The 24,065-nt window shown below is 39.3% G+C and overlaps 1 protein-coding gene across 3 annotated transcripts in view; it reads right to left on the minus strand.

The window, feature by feature from the left end:
• EYA3 (EYA transcriptional coactivator and phosphatase 3) overlaps positions 1 to 11,203 on the minus strand; it is a 94,384-nt gene extending 83,181 nt beyond the window's left edge. For 2 of the 3 annotated variants that reach the window (XM_024554455.3, XM_024554450.3), the window contains exon 1: positions 11,070 to 11,203. The gene's annotated coding sequence lies outside the window, so the exon portion shown is untranslated. The remainder of the gene's footprint in view (positions 1 to 11,069) is intronic. The other variant, XM_045190730.3, reaches the window with a different exon arrangement.
• Positions 11,204 to 24,065: the final 12,862 nt, after the last annotated feature.

Consider the following 24,065-nt stretch of genomic DNA (forward strand, 5'->3'; position numbering starts at 1 on the left):
TTATTGTTGAAAATGAAAAATGTGTCTTAAAAAAAACCACATGAACTTTTTGGCCAACCCAGTATTTCAACTAATTCATCTCTGTAAGAGGTAAGTTTAGAAAGCTTGGAGCATTAACTCTGGAGTCACACTACTTAGGTTCAAATGAGTAGTGTGAGAACTTGGACAAGTTATTTTACTTTCCTGGGCCTCAGGTGCTTCGTGTATAAAATGGGAACAACAACAGTGTCTTTTTCATAAGCTTGTCATAAGATTTAAATGAGTTAGTATCTGTAAACCTTAGAATAGTGCCTGACACATAGTACACATGACATAACTATTTGTTAAAGACAAACAAAACAGCCCTGGCTGGGTGGCTCAGTGGATTGAGTGCCATCCTGCAAACTGAAAACTCACCTGTTCAATTCCCGGTCAGGGCACATGCCTGGGTTGTGGGCCAGGTCTCGAGTTGGGGGGTGTGCAAGAGGCAACTGATGGATGTATCTCTCACACATTGATGTTTTTCTCCTTCTCCTCCTCCCTCCCTTCCCCTCTCTCTAAAAGTAAATAAATAAAATCTTTAAAAATAAATACATAAGTAAGTACCTTAGACATAAGACAGACTCAGGAAAGAAATCTGGTTTTGAATAAAAATCAATTCATTAATTTCCCAGCTTCTGGCCAAGGTGGAGGTGGAGGTAGTAGGTAATGCTTCACTTCCTCACACAACCAAAAGAAGGATAACAACCAATTTAAAAACAAAAAACAACCAGAACTGCCAGAAAAGTCAAACCATATGAAAGTACCACAACCAAGGAATGAAAGAAACATTCATCCAGACTGGTAGGAGGGGTGGAGACAGGAGGCAAGGTGGTGGTTGGCGGACTAGCAGTCCCATATTTGTGTGTGGATAAGCAGGGAGAAACTGGGGAGCGAGACAGACCCCACAACCCAGGGTTCCAGCACAGGAAACTAAACCCTCAAAATTTCTGGCTATAAAAACCTGTGGAGGTTGTGGCAGCAGGAGAAACTCCAAGTCTTACAGAAGAGTCCATTGGAGGGATCCACGGGATACTACAATATACACAAGACTACCCACCCAGGGCAACACTTGAAAGGGCAAAATCTGCTTGAGGGAAGTGGGGGAAGTGACTGAAAGGAGGGCAAGAGCCAAGCAAGTGGCATTGTTCCCTCTCTGATCCCTTCCCCACATACAGCTAAGTGGGTTGCCCTGCACTGGTGAATACCTAAGGCTCCACCCCTTACAACATAACAGGTGCGCTGAGACAAAGAAATATGGCCAAATGAATGAACAGATAAAAACTCCAGAAAAAGAACTAAGTGACGAGGAACCAGACAACCTATCAGATAGAATTCAAAATATTGGTAATCAGGATGCTCACAGAAATGATTGAGTATGGCCACAAAAATAAAGGAAGAAGTAAAGGCTATACAAAGTGAAATAAAGCAAAATAGGGAACCAACAGTAAAGGGAAGGAAACTGGGACTCAAATCAACAATTTGGAACAAAAGGAAGAAGTAAACATTCAACCAGACCAGAATGAAGAAACAAGAATTCAAAAAAATGAAGAGAGGCTTTGGAACCTCTGGGACAACTTTAAACCTTCCAACATCTGAATCATAAGGGTACCAGAAGGAGAAGAGGAAGAGCAAGAAATTGAAAACTTATTAAGCAATTGGACCCAAGGAAGCACATACCAAGACATATCATAATTACATTACCCAAAATTAAAGATAAGGAGAGATTATCTGAAAGGCAGCAAGAGAAAAGGAGACAGTTACCTACAAAGGAGCTCCCATAAGACTATCAGCTGACTTCTCAAAAGAAACCTTACAGGCAAGAAGGGGCTGGAAAGAAGTACTCTAAGTCATTAAAAGCAAGGACCTATATCCAAGATGACTCTATCCAGCAAAGCTATCATTTAGAATGGAAGGGCAGATAAAGTGCTTCCCAGATAAGGCCAAGTTAAAGGAGTTCATCATCACCAAACCCTTATTATATGAAATATTAAAGGAACTTACCTAAGAAAAAGAAGATCAAATCAAAACTATGAACAGTAAAATGGCAACAAACTCACAACTATCAACAATTGAATCTAAAAAACCAAAAACAAACTAAGCAAACAACTAGAACAGGAAGAGAATCACAGAAATGGAGACCATATGGAGGGTTATCAGTGGGGAGAAGGAAGGGGGAGAATGGGGGAAAAGATACAGGGAATAAGAAGCATAAATGGTAGGTACAAAATAGATGGGGAGGTTAAGAACAGTATAAGAAATGGAGAAGCCAAAGAACTTATATGTACGACCCATGGACGTGAACTAAGGGTGGGGGGGAATGCTAGAGGGAGGAGGGTATAGGGTGGAAGGGGAGAAAACAAATGGGACAACTCTAATAGCATAATCAATAAAATATACTTAATTCATTAACTAGTTCCTCTTAGTTTTTCAAAGGGCAAAATACTAAAATTATTAAGGGTAAGTTCCAAATAACAACAAAGTCCTATGAGAGATTAAACCAGTTAGGCCTATAGCCCTGACCCTCTTTTTCACTTGGCAGTTATTCCAAATACTCTACACAAGAACTTTCCCCACTAGTCCTCAAAGAAAGTTCTGACTTTCTGGATTCTACAACATTGACTGTTAATCACATCCTGGTTGCAAACATGCAGAATTCATCATGGTCACAAATACTTTCAGGAGATCCAATTGTGAGTTTTGAGCTATTAATAGCTAATATTTATGGAATTTTTTTATGGGTCAGGCACCGTTCTGAGTAGTTTACGTATATCAACTGATGTAATTCTCTCAGTAAGCCTGTAAGATAGGTAGTGTTTATTATCATCATCATTTTACAGATAAGAAAACTAAAGCAGAGAGAGAAACTTCTTCAAGGTTATACGCCTAGTGCAGGGGTGTCAAACTCATTTTCACTGGGGTTGTAATTTCAACTCCTTAATAGTTAAGGAGTAGTTACATTTACACAGTCTTAAAATTATTTCAGCCCTTTGAAAGCAACTGCGAGGCTGATGTGGCCGCCTATGAAAATGAGTCTGACACCCCTGAAGGGAGTCACCAACCTGGACCTTAAGCTCAGGCAGCCTAGCTTCAAAGCCTGAAGTGTAAAACAACAGCTACATTCATCAGTTCGGAACATCTCCGACAGGACTGATGATTTTAAAAAGCTGACCAAGCTAAAAGTGTATGCTATGCCATGCTACTGTCACCAATAGCCAGAATTCACAAGCTGAGTAATAAGATAATAAGAAGGGAAGTTTTCTTCTTTATCCTTTCTCATTCTCATTCTTCTCCTGGGTGTCCCAAGTAAATATAAGTTAATATAATTGAAATGCTTTAAGTAGTGCCTGGCACATAGTAAGTGCTCATTAAGTATTAAGAGGTAGTGGTAAAAACAGTAGAATATGCCTACTAACCCTGCCTCACTCTAATGGCTACCATATATAGGAACTGTTGATATCCCTACCATCTTTTCCCCTTTTGTCATTACAGGAAATCAGTTAATAAATGCCGTCAGTCCATTGTAAAAAACCCAAATGACTCTTCAATCTGTTACTTTCACCTGACCATAACGCAGTCCTCACGTCTCTTCCTGACTTACACAGACTGGATTGGGGCCAGAAGAAAGTAGAATAAAGCAGCTTTGTAACTTTTTGACTAGTTGCCAAAAGCAGAAGCAAAGTTTGTGAAAAGCAACTTGATCTACCAAAACTCTGACTGTTAGATGGAAACTAGCAAAGAATTCTAATGAGAGAAGCTCTGAATATGACCGAGCATTTTCGACCACATGATTTCTTATGACTGCAGTTTTAAAAGTGATGTGACTAGACAGAGCAAAGAACAGAGAGGAAAGCAACGATAATCAGAGCAATAGGGTCTCCCCTCTCTCAACTGTTCTGCACAATTATGTAGGTTAAAAGCTCAACAAAATCAAGATACGTTTCAGAGGAAGAAACTAGCAAACCTAAACATTTTCAATTCAAAATGACAATACTGGAAAACAATCTAGAAGTCACTAGAATTTTTCAAACTGCAGGCACAATGCATTAATAGGTTGTATAAGCTTAGTGGAGCCCAACAAGTTTGTTTTGAATGAAATACAAGAAAACAAAATTGAACAGAAAAATATTACAATGCATCCTTAATAGTAAAATAATTATTTCATGAAACTTGTTCCAATTTTAAATGTTAATATGTACATGTATGTGTATAAATACTGGGTAACAAGGAAAATGCATCTTATAGTGGGGTTGTGATCAAAAAAGTTTAAAAGCCACTGTACCAGAAGATAAAAAATTGGCCAGTCGAAATGGAGGAAAATATTTACTTCAAACTACATATGAAAACACATTCACAGTGTTGGTGGTTTCTAAATTATAGTTCTTTAAATGCAAGACTGAAAAAGAATAAAAAGGAAACCATCTGGGTAAAAATCAACAGTTTAACAGAGTTATCCAAATAAATAATTTCACAAAATGTGAGGTACCGACTAAAAAATATCTACTAACAAGAAACAAACAGAAATGAGAAAAGGCTAAGACTCTGAGTTCACCTAGCTATTAAAAGCCACATCAATACCAGGCGACCTATTCCCTTTGCAAAGCTCTCTTTCTCAGTCTCAAGAACACTTATTCATCGCTTTTATCTAATCACTGCTTCCTAATCTACACCAAAGACCTGGTGAAAAGGAAAGGTAGATTTGTAAAATTCAGTGATTTAGGGTATTTTTTTATATAACACATATGTACTATTTTTTTAATCCTAAAATATTCTCTAAATTCTGAAATATTCTAAGAAAAAAATCATACACACATTTTGGATTATGTGTCGGTAAAAATAATGAGATGATCATCAATCTAATAGAAAAAATTAACACCATTGGCTAAATTAAAATTGCCTCTTATTTTGAAAAAATGGAGGAACAACAGGTGAATCTGACCTAAATCTTTTTCAACTACTATGGAAACTAAAGAATAAAGTTCAATTCCACCTAAGAGCTAATCATTCTAATTTATCCCCATAGTAACAGTGCTGATACTACCAACAAACTACTAATTTTCCTAAATTCAGTAAGTGCCCCATTATTAAATTTCAGGTGAAAGAAAACTATAGAAATTTTAGGAGATAAACTAATGATCAAATCCACATATAAAAAGAGTTGCTTTTGAAACAATAAATGTTTAAATCAAGGTAAAGTACATTCATTCTAAATACCAACAAGTACGTAAATCATTACAGCAAAGTTTAATTTTTCAGCTCCATAAAATACTTTTCCCACCAAAGACAGGGGAGCATGACAAAAACTATAAAAAAATCTGTATTTAATTAATGTCTGAATTAATAAGGGAAGTTAATATATAAGAATTAAAATAAGTAGTATCCCTAACCAAGTGTCCCTTCTTACCAAAAATAATTAGTTTCTTTCTGTTAACCAGAATCTGTAATTCTCAATTGTTTGCAAAATACTTACAAAATAGCATCTTACCATATTTGAGTCCCAGACTCTTGCATTAAGCTGCACCTCAACTAACATAAAATCATCTCCTCCCTTAGAGGTGCAACAATTTTTTTAAATTTGGGAACAATAAAAGCATAAAAGAATATTAATATGATGAATAATATTCTAAATGACTGTTTTCATTTTTCAATTTAAAAAAGAATTGGTTCGTGAAAGTTCCCCTTCCCTTTTCTAAAGGAAAAATCAAAACACCAATTTAAATATATTACTCTAAACATGATAGTCCTAAAGAGACTAATGTACTTAATTTTGCACAAATTTCCAAAGTTGGAAATGAGAATGGAAATAAGTCAGAAATTTCAGTTTTAGTCTTTTTTAAAATATTTCAAAGTTGTTAAATTCATATTGGAAACATTAAGGTTTCAGAGTTTAAAACTATTACCTGTATTTATTTAATATTCTACAGCTCAAAGAAAGGAAAAAAAAACTAATGTCAAAGGTTTAGACATTTTAGTAATATAGAATATATTTTATTTATACTGCCTGTTCTCCAAATAATGCAAAAGTAATTAACTTTCATAAGATTTTTTTAAGAGGGAAGGCTCTGGTCCTGTTTTGCTTTCTTAATATATGACTTTTGCAATCTAAGAAATGTAAGTAGTAAAGGGTTTGTAATTTGCCCTAAGCCATAAAAAGACCAGGTAACCCCACCCACCCCAAGATTCCCAACCAGAAGCAGTATTCTTTAGTGTTTCAGAGAAATTGGATTTCTTCCTTAACCTAAAAAGGAAGAATCACTAAATTAGTAGAAACCGGTACAAAAAGGTCATGAACTCTGGAGACAGAAAGACTAAGTTCAAAATCCAGCTCTCCTGATAACTAGCTTTGTTGCTTTAGACAAGTTATGTAACTTCTGTCCCCTCGTTTTCTCATTTGTAAAATGAAGATAAGAACAGTATATTTTTTAGGGTCATAAGGATTAAAAAGTTAATATATGCAAACCACTTAGAACAGTTTCTGGCCCATACTAAGTGCTATGTGAAGTTGACTTTTATTTTTACTCTTTACCATTACAGATTTTTATAGTTCAGTTGTGAAAGTTTCCTAAATGAAAATTATTTAATGGTACCTATAAAGAACATTTTATGTTAATTAAGCTGTGATGCAGAGCAACACAAGAACCTTAAACTCAAATAATCATGAGAAATCATTGTTTTGGAAACAACAGAAAATCATAAAATCTAGTTAAAAAAATCATATACCACTGTCACTCATAAGAAGCAACACTTTCTTAGAGTTAAACCTTTTTAAATTCTAATTACGTTGTCTCTCTTTTTTGCTACACCCTGGAGATGCAGGACTGACATTTACACTTAAATACTGAATTTGGTTTCATGTGTACACATCTGAATTAAACCATTTACACTAATTTACTAATTTACACTAATGCCACCTACTTCATGTGAATAGTCTTTTTATGTATTTTAATTGTACATAGTAGATATTCAAAGGAAATATGCTGAAAGAAGTGTATTACAAAAATTACTGCTCTTTTCTAGGGTGAATAAAAAGAAACCTAACTAGTTCAAGTATCAACCAAGCTAATAGGTTAAAGTGCATCCATCACAATCTGTAGTAACATCTTTAAGATATTAAGTACTGACTGCCTTGGGTTGATCTGTTGACTTACAATAAGTCAGCACTATTTACACTTTTTCTTTTCTGATTTAAAATACTACTACATATTTAAAAGAGGAACACAGTAAAGAGAAATTTTATGAAGCCCATATTTCAAATATGTTTTTTAATATAAGTAACAGAAAAAATACCCTATTTCTACATTTAATAATTAGATATTCCAAGGCTTAGGTTTATGGGACCAAATAAAAATATCAACATGACGATGTGGCGGCTGTTCCATTGTATGCAATGTTCTCTGCCAGTAAAACTATCAATAAGTCAGTTTATAGCTTAAGCCATATACTCTGTACAAGAACATGCATTGTATTTTTAAGTTAATCAGCAGATAGAAAGCCCACATAATTGCCACTTTACTATAAATACAATAATTCAATCTCTTGGTATAAACCAATTAAGTGAAGTATGGGAAGAATAAACTATTCCTAATATTCCTAAATATATATCAAAATATTTCTAGGTTGAACTAATTTGAAAAATTCTTCTTCCATTTAAATCACACATAAATTAAAATATCCTGTTTTCATATGCAGAACACAAAAATCTTTTAGACAATCTACCAAAAAAGAAGTTCCATGAGCCTTTATCTGTAAGCAAAACAAACAGCATTCTGGAGCCATAAAGTGGCTTTAGCAGGTCACAGAAACTCACACCACAAGGTACAAATGGTAAGCGCATGGAGGAGGTGTACTGTTTCTCAAATTTTTAAAACTGTATTTTCCTTAAAACATATCCTAAGTTCAAGGATAAAAATCAAAACATGTAAAACAAAACACAGAACTAAAATGGCAAAAAGTAACAACAAAAAATAAACCAAATCAAAACAAAAAACTGGTAGGCATAAAATATGCAAAAACTTCTTTTAAAGTCTCAGGATTATAAACAAAGATTTTGCCTAACTAAAGTAAAAATTTCTATAGAAAGCCCACAGTGAGTCCTCTCCTGAGCTTTAAAAACATATACAGCTGGTCCTCAAATAATGTCACTTTGTTTTAACATTGATGAGATGCACAGGAACTTAACTCTTGTTCAGATTAATTAATTAGCCTATGGTAAAACTGGTTTCATTACAGGTTGTTTCACTTAAAGTCGCACAACCTATCAATGACGTTAAGTGAGGACTTACTGTACATACTAAACTGTCTCTAGTAATTTTGTTTGTTTGTTTTCTGTTGGCAGCTAGGTAAGAGGTGCAGGCTTTTCGGCAATTAGAAAGTAACAGTGTTCTGTATGAAGACCTGGAGCATGAGCACAACTGTTCCAATGAGACTACAGGATGTTCATTTCATGTAGGGGCTGTCATGCAGAATTTACACCATAATAGGCAGAAGTGATTTTAGAAGAGAAAGAGACTCCCTAAGATTTCCAAACTGCTTCTGCACAAGTTTCTTTCTAAAGTCCTTCTTTGAATTTAAAAATCTGTCATAGATGTATTACCCTAAAACTCATTCCGATGCCATAAATGTAAAGAAATAAACCACTAAATACTATATTGTGCTCACAAGCCTACAGCTTTGATAAAACTAAAACCCACTTCTCTGTGTGCATGTATAGGACTTATTTGTGACTACACACACACACACACACACACACGACTTTGGATAAATCATCACCAATCCTTTAAGCCCTGATTTCTTTCTTTGTAAAATGAAGGGGTAAGTCTGAACTCTATAGTTTCCTCCAGCTGTAAGCTCTAGAAATCTATCTAGGTTTAGACTTAGAAATGCTCAAGAAATAAAAACTTCAGAAATGAAAAAGGCTGAGCCCTGACTGATGTGGCTCAGTGGCTTAGGCATCATCCTCCAGACGGAAAGGTCACCAGTTCAATTCCAGGTCAGGGCACGTGCCTGGGTTGCAGGCTTTCTCTCACGCATTGATGTTTCTTGCCCTCTCTTCTTCCCTCCCTTCCCTTCTCCCTAAATAAATAAATAAATAAAATCTTTCTAAAAAAAGAGAAAGGTTGGAAGAGGGCTTTGCATCAAACCAAATACAGATGTATCTATGGAGTGCCCATGCTAAAAGAAAAAAGGAAAAGAAGTCCACAAACCTGAAGGTAAAGAAGCAGTTAGACAGAGTCAGTCCATACTCATTGGGGTTAGTTTTTAAGGATGGGAAATGTTGAGGCCACGTTGAACGGAAGCTAGAGTTTCCAGTATAGACACTGGGGAGAACGTACTGCTCCGGAGCTTTCAAAGGGGCTTGCTTCCCTCAGCAGTTAAGTCCTGAAAGCCAACAAGAAGGGTCCTTTTCTGTGGCTTCTAGGACTAATATGGCTAGGCTCCAAAGTCCTTCGCTAAAAATAGATGAAGGGACCAGCCCAATTTTGGAATACGCCAAGGTCTATGCTATATTCACATATGCTTATGTATCATGTAATGAGGGAGATTTTTCTGTAACTCATTAAACAGAAGTACATGCTAAAAGCTGTATTTATTCTGTTCACTGAAGTACTAAATTTTAGAACACAATTTATATAATTATAGGAACTGATCACACGAAAACACTTGCAATCAAATGCTAGACACGCACCATAAAGATCAGAAAAACAAAAATAAAAATTATCCAACCCTGTATCTCAAAATATACCTCAGATCACAAAATTTGGGAAACAGGACACTAACCATTATTAAAACCAATCCCTTCATTTCAGAGAAATTTAAGAAATTTAAGTCTCAAAATAAGAAAAATACGGTTTTAAAACTAAGGCGGAAAAAGTAAAGAAAAACTAAAAGAATAATCATCTAAGAAATAAAGTACTGTAATGTCTGGCTTATGAAGACCAGAAGAAAAACAGAAAACTGTCAATACAGTAAAAATGAAGAAACAATGTGTAAGAGGCAAGGATAAAGGTACATGTGCCCACTGAGTTCAACTAAAGAAAAAGTATTTTGAAATTACTATAGTGAACTCTTCATCAGAAAACGTTTCCGTTTTCTACACACTAAGATTTTTGGCAATCAACTTAAAAATCTGGGGGTTAATAATCTCTCAAGAAACTCCGTCCTGTGTCACAGCAACTGTCCGTAAGCGAAGCACAGGCAGAAAACGGCCGATCCTCCCAGAACCTCGCATTTTTGCCTTAGGCGTGCCCGTCTCCATTCTCGGGAAATCGAGAACACCAGAATGATAGGACTCCCTCCTGATCTGTCAATTACCAAGATCACTGAAGTCCAATCGCTCGTAGTTCCGCATGCCTGCCACCTGCTATCCCGTTCCAGGGAGAGCCTCCAAGACTGTGCTCCAGAGAGGCACTGGGAACGCCTTTATTGTTCCCTAGCTATGGAAGCTACCGGAGTTCAGTCTAACCCAGCGCCGCTGGGCAGAACCTCCCCCAGGCCGGGTAAATCTGCCCCGATCCGGGGCTTGGCACAGCCCTCCGCCAGCTAAGAAAAGGCGGGAGAACCCCAGGCGAAGCACAGATGTCACCTACTACTCCCGGGAGGGGTCAAAAGTGAGGAAAGTTGGAGGACAAGTCCCTGGGACCCTATTTCACACTGGAGGATGGCCACAATGGGGCGACGGGCAGTCCAGCTGGGTAAAAGTAACAGCGAGATCCCGGGATCAGGGGTCGGGGAGGAGAGGTGCTAAAGTGAGAGGAAGGGGGAAATCGAGAGGCTGTGGCGGACGGAAGCGCTGGGGCAGAAAAGGCAAGAAGCCGGGGCTTGTACGAAGCGGGTGAGGCTGAGCAGAAACAGCGAGGCGAGAGGTGCGCGAAGCGAGAAAGGCTAAGTTGAAGTGAACTAGGCGAGGCCAGCGAGAGGCAAAGGGCTGAAGTGAGGGAAGCAGAGCCAAGAGAACCCACACCCACAGGGATCAGGACAGAATTCTTGACCCGTCCCCCTACCGACTGTGCTCGTCCGCCCTCGCTCAGACCCTGTCCGCAGCAGAGACTCACCCGAAGGCTGCAGCGGCCCCACAGCCGGACATGGGGACCGGTCCAGACCCACAGAAGAACCCAGCGGGTGGAGGAAGCCGCGGCGTTAGCGTGACCCGGATGCGCATCCCTACAAACCGGAAGTCACAGTCCAGGGTCACCTCACAATCCACACTTCGTTCCACCAGAAGCCCCTGGGCGCATGTGTCAGGACGGACGGGGCGGGGCCCTGCCCATTTCTCTACTCCGGCGAGCCCCGCCCCTGGTTACGCCTCTCTCGGCGTTAGCCCTCATTTTTCTAGAAGGTCTTTTCAATCCGTGCTTCTCTAAAGCAAACGTAAGGAGAAATGCATTTGTTGGATTTAAAAAAACCGTGGAAGAATGGGTGGGAAGTTTTGGAAGACACTTGTGGGGGAAGGCTAGTCCAAAGTGATGTTTTTGTCCCTAATATTAGTTTATAACTAATATTGTATTTAGCTTACAGTTAACTTATTTCATGCGCATTATTTTATGTAATAATTTTGTCATAAACAAAAATTTTTAATTCATTAACTTTAACTTACTACCCCAATATGGGTTGAATTCAGGACTTGTGGAGTGGAGGCCTGAAATTTATTTATTTTGGGGGCCCTCTTTAAGAAAATTCAAAATTAAAATTTTTTAAAATTTTCACTAACACAAGATCCAGAGAAATTACACAGTATTAATTAACTGCTTGATATGCTTCTAAAATACTTTTTTTGTAAATTTTTTGGCTGTAGTCTTGGATCACCTCTTCCTATGACAATTTACTGATACCATATATGTGCTAAGATCTTTGACTCACTCTCACTCCACATTCATCAGCAAGTTCGCAGGATCTGCCTTCAAGATCTGTCCAGAATGGGATCGTTTACCGCCTCAGTAAATGTGTAACTTTGCCCTTTCATACCCTTGCTCTCCCTCAATCAACTAACACAGCAGCAGTGGACTTCGGTTCAAACCTTGATCAGATCATGTTGCTTCTCCAGTGGGTCCCTATTTCAAAGTGAAAACCAAAATTCTTACATTGGCCTACAGGACCCTCAAGATTTGACACCACCCCCCTCCCCAGCACAACTAACCTCATCTCCTACTCTGTTCATTATCCGTCTACTCAAGGCCATTGGTCCCCTTTGCTGTTTCTCAAACCTGAACGTAGACTCAGGGCCTTTTTGTTTGCTGATCCCTCCGCCTAGAATGCCGTTCCCCCAGGTAATAGCATCATTCACCTCCTGTCACCTCCTTTACCTCCTTGTTGAAATGTCACCCCGTCAATGAGACCTTCCCTGACACTATATTTCAGGGGTGTCAAACTCATTTTCACCAGGGGCCACATCAGCCTCATGGTTGTCTTCAAAGGGCTGAATGTAATTTCAACTCCTTAACAGAGAAGGAGTAGTTATATTTACACAGTCCTAAAATTATTTCCACCCTTTGAAGGCAACCGTGAGGCTAATGTGGCCCCCCCAGTGAAATGAGTTTGACACCCCTGCTATATTTTTTTCCTTGATACTATGTTTAAAATTGAAGCACCATCCTCCCTGCACATCTTAATGCAGTCCCCCACTTAATTTTTATGTTATAATATATACTCCATTTGTTTAATGTCTCTCTCCCCACATCCACATGTACCAGAATGTAAGCTCCATAAGAGCACATGTTTGTTTTGTTCACGGATATATTTCAGCACTAGAACAAAGCCTGACACATTGTAGGCATACAATAAATATTCGTTAAGTGAAACAATAAATTGCTCATGAACTTTGTTATTGGTGATCTGGAACCACACAAGCCGAGCCACCAACTCCACCAGGGGGTGCCCATGTGTAAACAATGTGGTATCCCCAGAAGTTACTCCTACAGCAGACACATAACATACTGTTAATTCTAAAACACACGTACAGGAAGGCACCCAAATTCCTCCCCAGAGCAGAGTGCTGTATCTACTACCAATAAAAACACTCCGATGTCCTCCCTGTCCCTTGAGAATGAAGTCCAAACTTTCTGCTATGCTCCACAAATCCCTTATTGGCCTGCCCTTCCTAACTCTGTTGTCATGTCCAATTTTCTTGCCTCTCAGGTACTGAGCTCTAGCCATTCTCTTGCTTCTTGTACAAACCAAGCTTTCTTGCCTCAGGACCTAAGCACATACTATTCCCTCTCTCTCTCAAACATTCTTGCCCAAACTTCCAAATAACTGGTTCCTTCTGCTATTCTCAGTTAAATTTCACCTCCGAAGGCTTCATACAGGCCTCTCACTATCCTGTCCCCTATCTAAAGGACCTCCCGCACCCCCTTCCCATACCTTATCTTTTCTTCACAGTCCCCACCTCTATCTGAAATTGCTTTAGTTATGTGTCATTAGAAAGCAAGCTCCATGGAGGTCTTTGTCCCTCTTGTTCCCTGCTGAATTCTCAGCCAGCACTAGAATGGTTGCTGTATAGTAGATGCTCAATAAACAAAGTAAATAATTACTAATATTTATTGAAGCTTTGCTATGTGTCACTGGCTGTATGTAGTAAATACATAAGAGCTCATTTTTCATTTAACTCTTTTAAATACCTTGGGAAGTATTAAGATTATCTCCATTTTACAAAGCAGGAAACTGAGGCAGGGATAGATTAAGAACTTGCTTGAGACCACAAAACTAGCAAGAAGCAAACCGAGGACTTGAATCAAGTCTGTATGACTTCAGAGTCCATGATTTTAACTATTGGGCTATGTTCCTCTCAAATTAGAGGAAGAGCAGTAGGTAGCCAAATATGAATTCATTTACTTCCTAATTTTTTTCTCTGATGTCATACATTTATGACGACTATCATGGAGTAGAGAAGGAGTGGAAATGTTTGTTGGTTTTTTTCCATACTACTGGTGACAGATGTAAAGAAATATGACAAAAATATGGTTTTATTCAAGCTGGGTTATAGGTACTCATACTTAGATTATTTGCTGTACATCTGCAATACTTCATTAAAAATTTAACACAAAGAAAAGGCTATTAAAATAGTCCAAAAATATTATAGCAAGATCTTTCTAAACAAAAGCCACAATATAGATCAAAACACAAGTCTAGTTACACTAAAGGTATCTAAAAATAAGGTCTGTGAATTATATGTTTCCATTTTTCAAAAGACTTTATTTATTTATTTTTAGAGAGAGGGGAAGGGAGGGAGAAAGAGAGGGAGAGAAACATGGGTCGCCTCTCACACCCTGACCAGGTCCAAACCTGTAACCCAGGTGTGTGCCCTGACAGGGAATCAATCTGTTAACCTTTTGCTTTTTACAATGATGCCCAACCAACTGAGCCACACCAGTCAGGGCTGTATGTTTCCATTTAAAAAAAAATAATAATGAAAGTATGATCCATGTTTTGTAACACTTATCATTTTAAACTCTCCTAATTGACATATCTGAAGTACATTGGTCTGGGCTTTATTTCTGTTGATGTTCTCTATTGTACCTTATTATATACATGACTGCTGAACCTCTAAAAGCAATCTATAGTTGGGACTGTAAAATGTTTCCACCACTATGGAAAACAGTATGACAGTTCCTCAAAAAAATTCAGACTAGAGCTCATGCTATGCAGCCTTCATGCTGTCGTCAGGCACAACATACACACAGGTCGAGGGTCATTATTAACAAGAGTGAATATAAATTCTATCTCATGTAATCTTAATTTCAAATCTGGAGAGCCTTTTTTTCTTGAAGATTTACTTATACTCTTGTTTTTACATACAGCCACGTTTTTGTTCATTAGATTATTTTGCAGGCATCTTGAAGCCCCTAATCTGACAAGTAGGAGTTGTGTTAACTCGAACTGGGTGATAGCACCCCAGTAAATGCAGGACAGTCCCTGCAATGTGTAACAAGCACTCGAAGGAGTGAAAGCACCTCTGTCAGTTCCTTCCTATTGTCTGGCTCCAACTGTTTGCTTCTGGATAATTACTGAACGTTTTAATCAGTCACAGCACCTACTCCATACACTGTGCAAATCTTTTTGTGTGTGTTTCAGTTGTGTTTTTAACTTTCTTGAAATAATAAAGCATAATATGCTGAAAATGTTGCATATTTCCTTTCATCTTCAATATTAAAATGGCTACACAAAAATTCACCAATTTTGGTAAGTTTTTTTAAATGCATGCTGATATGACAGCTGCCATAATACAATCTAACAAAATTGTTTCAAATTAAGTTAAAGACAACTTAGTGCTACTAGAGCCATCGTATGGAAAAAAAACAAATGAACCTTTTGTCCAACCCAACATAAACGGGACATTTTCTGCATCCCTACACAGTCAACTTTGTATTCACTAAGACCTCACTTGAGGACGTGTTTTGGTTATCTGTTGCTATGTAACAAACTACCCCAAAATTCAGTGGCTTAAAACAACCCCTGTCATATATCTCACAACATTTCAGTCAGTGATTTGGCCAGGACTCAGCTGGGTGATTTCTCTCTTCCATATGCGATCAACCAGGGTCAGTTGGTAGTATTCTGACTGGTGGCTAAGCTAGTCTGCAGGTCCAACACAGTCTTCTCATGTGCCTGGCACTTGATGGGAATGGCGGGAAGACTGGGTTCAGCCACTCTTCTCCCCCTGTCGTCTCAGAGCCTTTCCACGTGGTCTCTCCATCAGGGTAGTTGAACTTTTTACACCGCCGCTCAGGCTCCATAGACAGGTCTTGGAAGCTGCCATTCTCTTAAGGCAAGCCTGGAAACTGACACAACATCATTTCCATCCTACTCAACTGGTCAAAGCTGTCGTGGAGCTTACCTAGATTCAAGGGAGGCAACGCAGACCCTGGCCATTGTCAGAGTAACTAGACCTATTGCCACTACTGTTACCTGTCTGATGTTCGCCAAGGAGTTCCTGAGGAAACATTCATTTTGATGCATATCAACCTATTTATTTAGCAACGGAAATAAGCCAAACATAAAAGGACAAATATTGTATGTTTCCACTTGATGAGGTACCTAAAATTGGCAAATTTGGAAAGACAGGAAGGAGAAGAGATGTTATCAGAAAGTGGGAGAGAGAAATACGGAGTTGTTTATTGGTACAGAGTTACTGTTTGGGATGATGAAAAAGGTTCTAGCAACAGATAATAGTGACGGCTGTACAACATGCCAATGTCCTGAATTACATACTTAAAGAATTGTTAAAACGGCACATTGTATGTTATGCATATTTTGCCACAATAAAACACCTGTAAAAAACAAAGCCATACAATGAAAGCAATGTGAAGTTTTCTACAAAACCACTAGCCTGACTCTTCAAAATGTCAATGTCATTAAAAACCTTACAATTTTAGGGGAATTAAAAAAGAATAAAGAGGCCCTGGCTGGTATAGCCCAGTGGATTGAGCACCAGACTGCGAATCAAAGGGTTGCTGGTTCAACTCCCAGTCAGGGCACATACCTGGGTTGCTGGCCCGGTCTCCAGTGGGGGCCTGCAAGAGGCAACACACATTGATGTTTCTCTCCCTTTTCCCCTCCCTTTCCCTCTCTCTAAAAGTAAATAAATAAAATCTTTAAAAAATAAATAAATAAAAAAGAATAAAGAGACCCACCAACCAAGTGCAATGAGTGACCTTTGATTCAATCTTGATTTGACCAAAAAAATCTATAAAACAAATTCTTTTTTTTGGTATAAAGGTCAAATTTTATTTTTAATTACAATTTAAAAAATACATTTTCTTTTGAAACAAAATTACAATTAACATTCCTTTGACAAAATACTACTTTACATTGGTAGTGAAAACTATTTTTATCAGATATATACTGGATACGTAAATCATGGAAATTCACTATTGGAAAATATTATTCCAAACACTTAATGCACAGTACTTACATGATGGTATAAATGTTAGTTTTGTTTGTACATTTTTTTTCATGTGATAAATCAGTATTAATGGAGTATAGAAATACACATTTTGGAATTCTCTATATAATTGTGGTAGCTATAATAAAATTGTACATATTGGAAAACTCATTAAATTAAATACATACTTGAATAATAATGGTGGGCTGAATTACATGCAACTTACACCTTAATTAAGCTGTTTCTAAAATCTCATATGATTCTTATGAAGGGTTTAATGGTAATTTCTTCATACCAACAAATTCTAGATGTCATAAAATGAAAATCTTTTGAATGAAATAGAAATTTACCAAGTACCACTTAATTTTGTTTTTATATGGTAAAGAAAATAGTTGTCTAACCTACTAAACCTATGGGAAAGTTCAAGTATGATTGTGCCTGTTCTATTGGCTTGTTACCGTGAATATTTCATAGTCTTTTTTTGTAAAACAAACTAAGCTGATTTAAGGCTGATGATGAGCCTGTCAGCTGTGAATATCTACTTCATTATTTTTTGCATTCTCTGTGACAGCAATCTCAGTTTACGTTATAGCATTCAATTGACCTTTGTCCATTGAGCTGCCTTTATTTATCTTGAAAAGTGGTTTCATTTGCCCCAATGGATACCCGCAGGAAGGCTTGTCTCAGGTTTGTTGGGATGTATAGAATACATTCTTGTCTCAGTTGAGGAAATTTGAACATAAACTCACTATTAGGAGATACTATGGAATATTTATTAACTTTCCTAGATGTGGTAATGGTATTGCAGTTATGTAGGAGAGTATTGTTACCCCCAGGAAATTCCTGAAATATTTAAAGGGTAAAAGCCATAATGTCCATAGCTGTCAAATAGCTCATCAAATTAAAAAATGCACAGAGAAATCAAAGCACATATAGCAAAATATTAGCAATTGTTGAATTTAGCCCTGGCTGGTGTGGCTCAGTGGATTGAGTCCTGGCCTGTGAACCGAAGGGTTGCTGGTTCGATTCCCAGTCAGGGCACATGCCTGGGTTGTGGGCCAGGTCCCCAGTTGGGGGTGCCCGAGAGGCAACCACACATTGATGTTTCTCTGCCTCTCTTTCTCCCTCCCTTCCCCTCTGTCTAAAAATAAATGAATATTTTTTTTAGAAAAAAGTAATTGTTGAATTTAAATGAAAGGTATATATGTATTCATTGCTTTATTCTTTCAACCATTCTGCATATTTGAGAACACTCAAAAATTTCAGAATCTTGATATTTCAACACAGAACAGTATTCACAGAGTACACCTGCTGTTTGTGCTCACCCAGCATACGTATGTGTCACCTGGTAACAGACTTCCATTTATTTTCTGGGCATTACTCTCCCCCAGCGTATGCTCCCTTATGATGAATTTCAATCAAGGTGCCCCCTCCTTCCCTGAAAAAGATGGGTAGATACACAACCCAAGTCAGGTCAATTAAAGCTCCCTTGGAAGAATTTCACCTTGGGTAAATTAACACAAGGCACATCTGACAGTGCTTGGAGAGACTGCTCATCACTTCCTGTGACCTAGATCCCTGGAGCTACTCCGTGAGCTTTTTCTGAGTCCTGACATTCAGCTTTTTGTTCAGTGAGCTCTGTCATCTCTCCAATCACACATCTTTGCTGCTCTTGTCATTAAGACCATAGCTGGTCACTGATGTTTTTAACCAATGAACCATAGGTGATATGACATTTTGTCTACAAAAGACATAGAAAAGTGGCATAGGCAAAATTTCTAGCGTGGAAAATCTACTGCTTTTATACGACAGTATAATATCTTCCAGGCAAGAGACAAATTACAATTGTGGGATGAGCTGTGAATCAAACCAAACCAAACCAAACAAAACAAAACAATAAAAAGCATTCAGAGTTTGAATAAATGAATAGTGAAAGAAGCATTAAATTGACTCCTTCCCTGGAATACAGTCTCACTTTCCTACCAAAGCAGGCAATGGAAGTGAAAGCAAGTGGAAGGTAGAAGGAGCTTCATCTGCTCCGCTGAGGAGGGAATCTCACAATAATATGGCTGCTGTTTAACCAGGTACCCATTGTCCCAGGCACTGTATTCGTCCTTCATAACTATCAACTCACTGAATTCTCCCAACAGCACAATTATTGTCTATTATTTAGCTATATATACTACTCTGATTATCCCCACTTTACAGAAAACTGGGGCTCAAGGTTGTTAAGTCACTGAGCCAGAGTCCCAGAAGGAAATGAAGCAGAACCCAAACACAGGTGTATCATTCCAGCACGGTAGCACCAGCTCCCTGGGCCGGCCTCATATTAGCATCCCTGAGGACAAAGCCCCTCCCCTTCAAGTTTCTGAACCAATCCGGAGAGAGATCAATGGATAATTGAGACGCTCTGCTTATCTCCACCCACTCTGGATCCAACAGCTTCTTTTGCAGCCACCTCCCACAGCACTCAACTACTAGCTGGAGGGTCCCCTGAGTCACCCCTGCTGCCCACAAGAACTGGGTCTGGCTGGCCCTAGCCTCCTCTATGCCCAACTAATGGCACTTGTTAACGCCGTTTCGCCGTGTTAACGTTAACGTCATCCACCGGAATCAGTTTTCTCCCACTCTCATCTCCTTGACTTACTAAAGCCTAATGGTTAAAAGCAATGGCTTTGGAGCCAGACGCACCTAGGTGCAAGTCCCTGCATCACCACTGCCCACCTGTGTGTAAGTTTCTTCACCTTCAGGCTCCCAATCTAAAAATAGGAATGATAACCTTACCTTTTTAATAGGGTTGTTGTGAGGATAAAATGTGCTAAGTTATAGCAGGCATCTGGCACAATGCATGGCACTTTGGAAATGCTCATAAACGGTAGTTCCTATTTTCATTACTTTCATTGTTATCCCCTTGCTATTGTCTGTCAAGCCTCTTAACCCTTGCCTGGCTTGGGGCCCGGATTGCCTGTCTTCTCTTTTGTCAAGTTTTGTTTGTTTGTTTCTTCCTGGAAATGAATTCCAACCCTGGGAGGGCTCCTGGCTCACTGGTGGGTCTTCTTCATCTAGACAGATCTTCCAGAAACAAAATTTAGTCTGCCTGACTTTCTCATTAAACTTATTTCCAGGTGGCGTTTTGCTGCATGCCCACCCGTTTTCATCCAGAACTTGAATGTCGGTGACAATGCCTCTGAGAGAACAAATAAAGGAAAGGGGGTTGTGAGGTGGGGGCAGGATCCTGTGCTTGCTGTGAGTCATGCACACAAATTCTCCCCTCTGAACCTCAGTTTCCTCAGCGATAAAACGGAGAGTCTTGCTCTTAACTTACAGAGACACGCGGAGAATTCCATGAGATAATGGCTGGAAAGTCCTTGTGCCTAGCGCAGAGTAGGCGTGCATAATGTCAGTTTCCTTCTCTCTGGCAGACCATCACCATCTTGAAATACTGCCACCAGTGTCCTAAAAGAGAGGTCCCACCCCTAAGGAAATAGCAGGGCTCCCCCTCTCCTATTACCCTACCCCTTCTACTTCTCCCTAGTCCCTCCTTTTATTTCTCTGAATTGTAGTCATTCTGAAGCTGGGTATGGCATGACACAGGACAAAGAGACTATCCCTGGGACTCAGCCAGGCCCAAAGTGGCCTTGCTCAGATACCATTTGGCCAGAAGCCAGACTTGCTGTTTAGAAAAACACATCCATTCTGGGCACCACTACCTAAGGGAAAACTATGAGAGGCTTCAAAAATAGCAGTAAAAATGATTCACGAGATAGAAAATAGGGCCTGCGAGGAAAGACTACAGAACCTAGATTGTTTATGTTAAGGAAGTGAAGGCACGAAGGGCAAGGCAGGGCACTGCTGAGAAACAGCTTTGAAAGAGTCAGAGCCAGATAAAATACAAAAAAAATAGACCCGTGAGTCTATTCTGTAGATGAGGAGGGGTGAGTGGCAGGGCAGTGGAAGTATCCTGGCAGGTCCATTGAGATAGGGGCCTGAAGCTGGGTGACCTCTTCAAGAAAAAGAATACAAAATTATCCACACAAAACTGCTCTGCCCTTCCTGGGCTTTGGGAGGGGTCTGTTTGGAAGGAGTGCTGAAGCTTAAGCTCTGTTGCTTTCACAATAAATTCACCTCTAATTAAGGGTGCAAAAAGTAAGCCCGTAACAGGTTTGGGAAATGGTCATAAAACTTGATTGTTCCGCAAACTCTCCCTGGAAATGCCTTCTCTCCTTCCTCCCCCAAAGGCCTCTCTAGCCTATAAAATGGAATGAAAGCCTGCCCACCTCTCCGAAGTCTTACCAGATGTAGCTTTTCCCCGCCACTGTGGTTTGGTGCTTCATCTCTACATTTGTACCCATCACACCCTGTGCTAATTTGTCCCACTCCACTGTTTGTTTATTATCTATTGCTGCATAACAAATGTCTCCAAAATGTAGTAGCTTAAAATAACGCACATTCATTAATTCACAGTTTCTGTGGATGAGGCATGCAGGCATGGTATAGCTGAGGCCTCAGTCATCTTAAGGCTCAGCTGGAAAAGATCTGTTCCCTAGCTCACATGATTGCTGTCAGGACTCAATTCCTCACAGGCTGTTAGACTGAGGCCTCAGTTCCTCAGGAGCTGCTGGCCAGAGTCCTCCCTCTGTCCCTTGCCATGTAGGCTCCTCCATTACATAAGCATGGCAGCTGGCATCATCAGAACAAGCAAATGAGAGGGCAAGAGCGAGCATGCTAGCAGGGTAGGAGTCACAGTCCTTTGTAACCTAATCATAGAAGTGACATCCCATCACTTTTGTCATATTCCATTCATTAGCAGTGTTGCACTAGGTCCAGACCACATTCGCAGGTAGGGAGTTACACACGATCATTCATGCCCATAGATACACAAGATCAAAATGAGGCAGGGATCATCCAGAACCTCGTCAGAAGCTGCCTACCACAGTTGTCACTTGTTCTATTCCGTCTTCTATCACTGCCTGTTGTCCTACCTGTCTCTGCCGTTCCATTTTGAGCTCCTTGAAGACAGGGACCACATTTCACTCATCTCTTAGCGCCCCCTAGAGGCTAGCACAGGCATCTTGGACTTGTTACATGAAAGTAACTACAAAGGTATGTTCAGATGTTTACAAGTTAGTGCAAGGATGAATTGTGTATAAGAGCAAACCTCCCCTTTGAAAACAACAAGCCTGTAAACTACCTGAATGTTCAATGGTAAAGGACTGATTAAGTACATTATGTTACAATCATACAGTGGGTATTCTGAAGGCAGTAAAATGAAAAATGTTGAACAATAGTAAATGACAGGGCATGATTCTTACAATATTGTACATTATTTTAATATCATACAACATTACACATAATTTGTTGTACATTTGGAAAGCAGTGTATGTATTTAATATTTTAAATTATATTTTATTGATTATGCTATTACAGTTGTCCCAATTTTTCCACCTTTTCACCCAGCACCCCCCACTCCAGGCAATCCTCACACTATTGTCCATTGCCAGAGGTCATGCATAGGTTCTTTGGCTACTCCATTTCCTATACTGTACCTTACATCCCTAAGGCTATCCTGTAACTATCTATTTGTACTTCCTAATCCTCTCACCTCTTCACCCTTTCCCCCACATCCCTCTCCCATGTGGCAACCATCAAAACCCTCTCTATATCCATGATTCTGTCTCTGCTCTTCTTGTTTGATTAGTTTGTTTTTTAGATTCAATTATTGATAGACAGGTATTTATCGCCATTTTATCGTTCCTAGTTTTGATCTTCTTTTGCTTAAATAAGTCCCTTTAACATTTCAAATATTAATGGTTTGGCAATGATGAACTCCTTTAGTTTTTTCTTGTCTAGGAAGCTCTTTATCTGACCTTCAATTCTAAATGATAGATTTGCTAGGTACAGCAGTCTTGGCTGTAGGTCCCTGCTTTTCATGACTTTGAATATTTCTTGCCAATCCCTTCTTGCCTGCAAAGTTTCTTTTGAGAAATCAGCTGACAGTCTTATGAGAACTCCCCTGTAGTAATAACTAACTTCTTTTCTCTTGCTATTTTTAAGATTCTCTCTTTATCTTTAAACTTTGGCATTTTAATTATGATGTGTCTTGGAATGGGCCTCTTTGCATCCATCTTGTTTGGGATTCTCTGAGCTCCCTGGACTTGAATGTCTATTTCCTTCACCAAATTAGGAAAGTTTTCTTTCATTATTTTTTCAAATACATGTCCAATTTCTTGCTCTTTCTCTTCTTTTTCTGGTGCACCTATGATGTGAATGCTGTACCACTTGAATTGTTCCAGAGGCTGCTTATACTATCCTCACTTTTTGGATCTTTTTTCTTCTTGTTCTGATTGGTTGTTTTTTCATCCTTATATTCCAAATCATTGATTTGATTCTTGGCTTCCTCAACTCCACTGTTGTTTCCCTGTAAATTTTTCTTTATTTCAATTTGTGAATCCTTCATTTCTGACTGGATCTTTTTTTTTTCATGCCGTTGAAGTCCTAAGTTCCTTAAGCATCCTTATAACCAGTGTTTTGAACTCTGGATCTGATAGATTGCTTATCTCCCTTTTGTTTAGTTCTTTTTCTGGAGTTTTGATGTGTTTTCTCATTTGGTTCATGTTTTTTGTCTCCTCATTTTGGCAGCCTTCCTGTGTTTGCCTGTATGTATTAGGTAGGGCTGCTCTGACTCCGTGCCTTGGCAGCGTGGCCTAATGTAGTAGGTGTCTTGCAGGGTCCAGTGGCAGAACCTCCCCTATCTCCCAAGCTGGGTATTTGAGGTGCGCCCTTTGTGTGGGATGAGTACACCCTCTCTTGTAATTGAGCCTCGATTGCTGTTGGCAAGTCAATGGGAGGGATTTACCCAAGCCAGTCATCTGCAAGGATTGGCTATGACCACTTACCACAAAACTCCACCCTCCATGGAGGATCAGCTGTACTGGGACAAGGTAGTAGTGCTCCAATGTGGTGTGTAGCTGTCCACTGGGTGCGCAGGTTCTAGGGTTTCTTGGGTGGTGCAGACCAAGGTCAGCCCCTACCTGTGTTTTTCCCAGGGCCACTGTGCCTGAGCTATAAAGCAATCTGATAAGGCTGATACTTGTGTTGGGCTTGGAGATTCCCAGGCAAAGCCAAGCTGTGAATCTAGGCTGGTTGCTGCTAGTGCCAGGCCTGGGGCCAC

Source organism: Desmodus rotundus, chromosome 3 (assembly GCF_022682495.2).
Source record: "Desmodus rotundus isolate HL8 chromosome 3, HLdesRot8A.1, whole genome shotgun sequence".
NCBI lineage: Eukaryota > Metazoa > Chordata > Mammalia > Chiroptera > Phyllostomidae > Desmodus > Desmodus rotundus.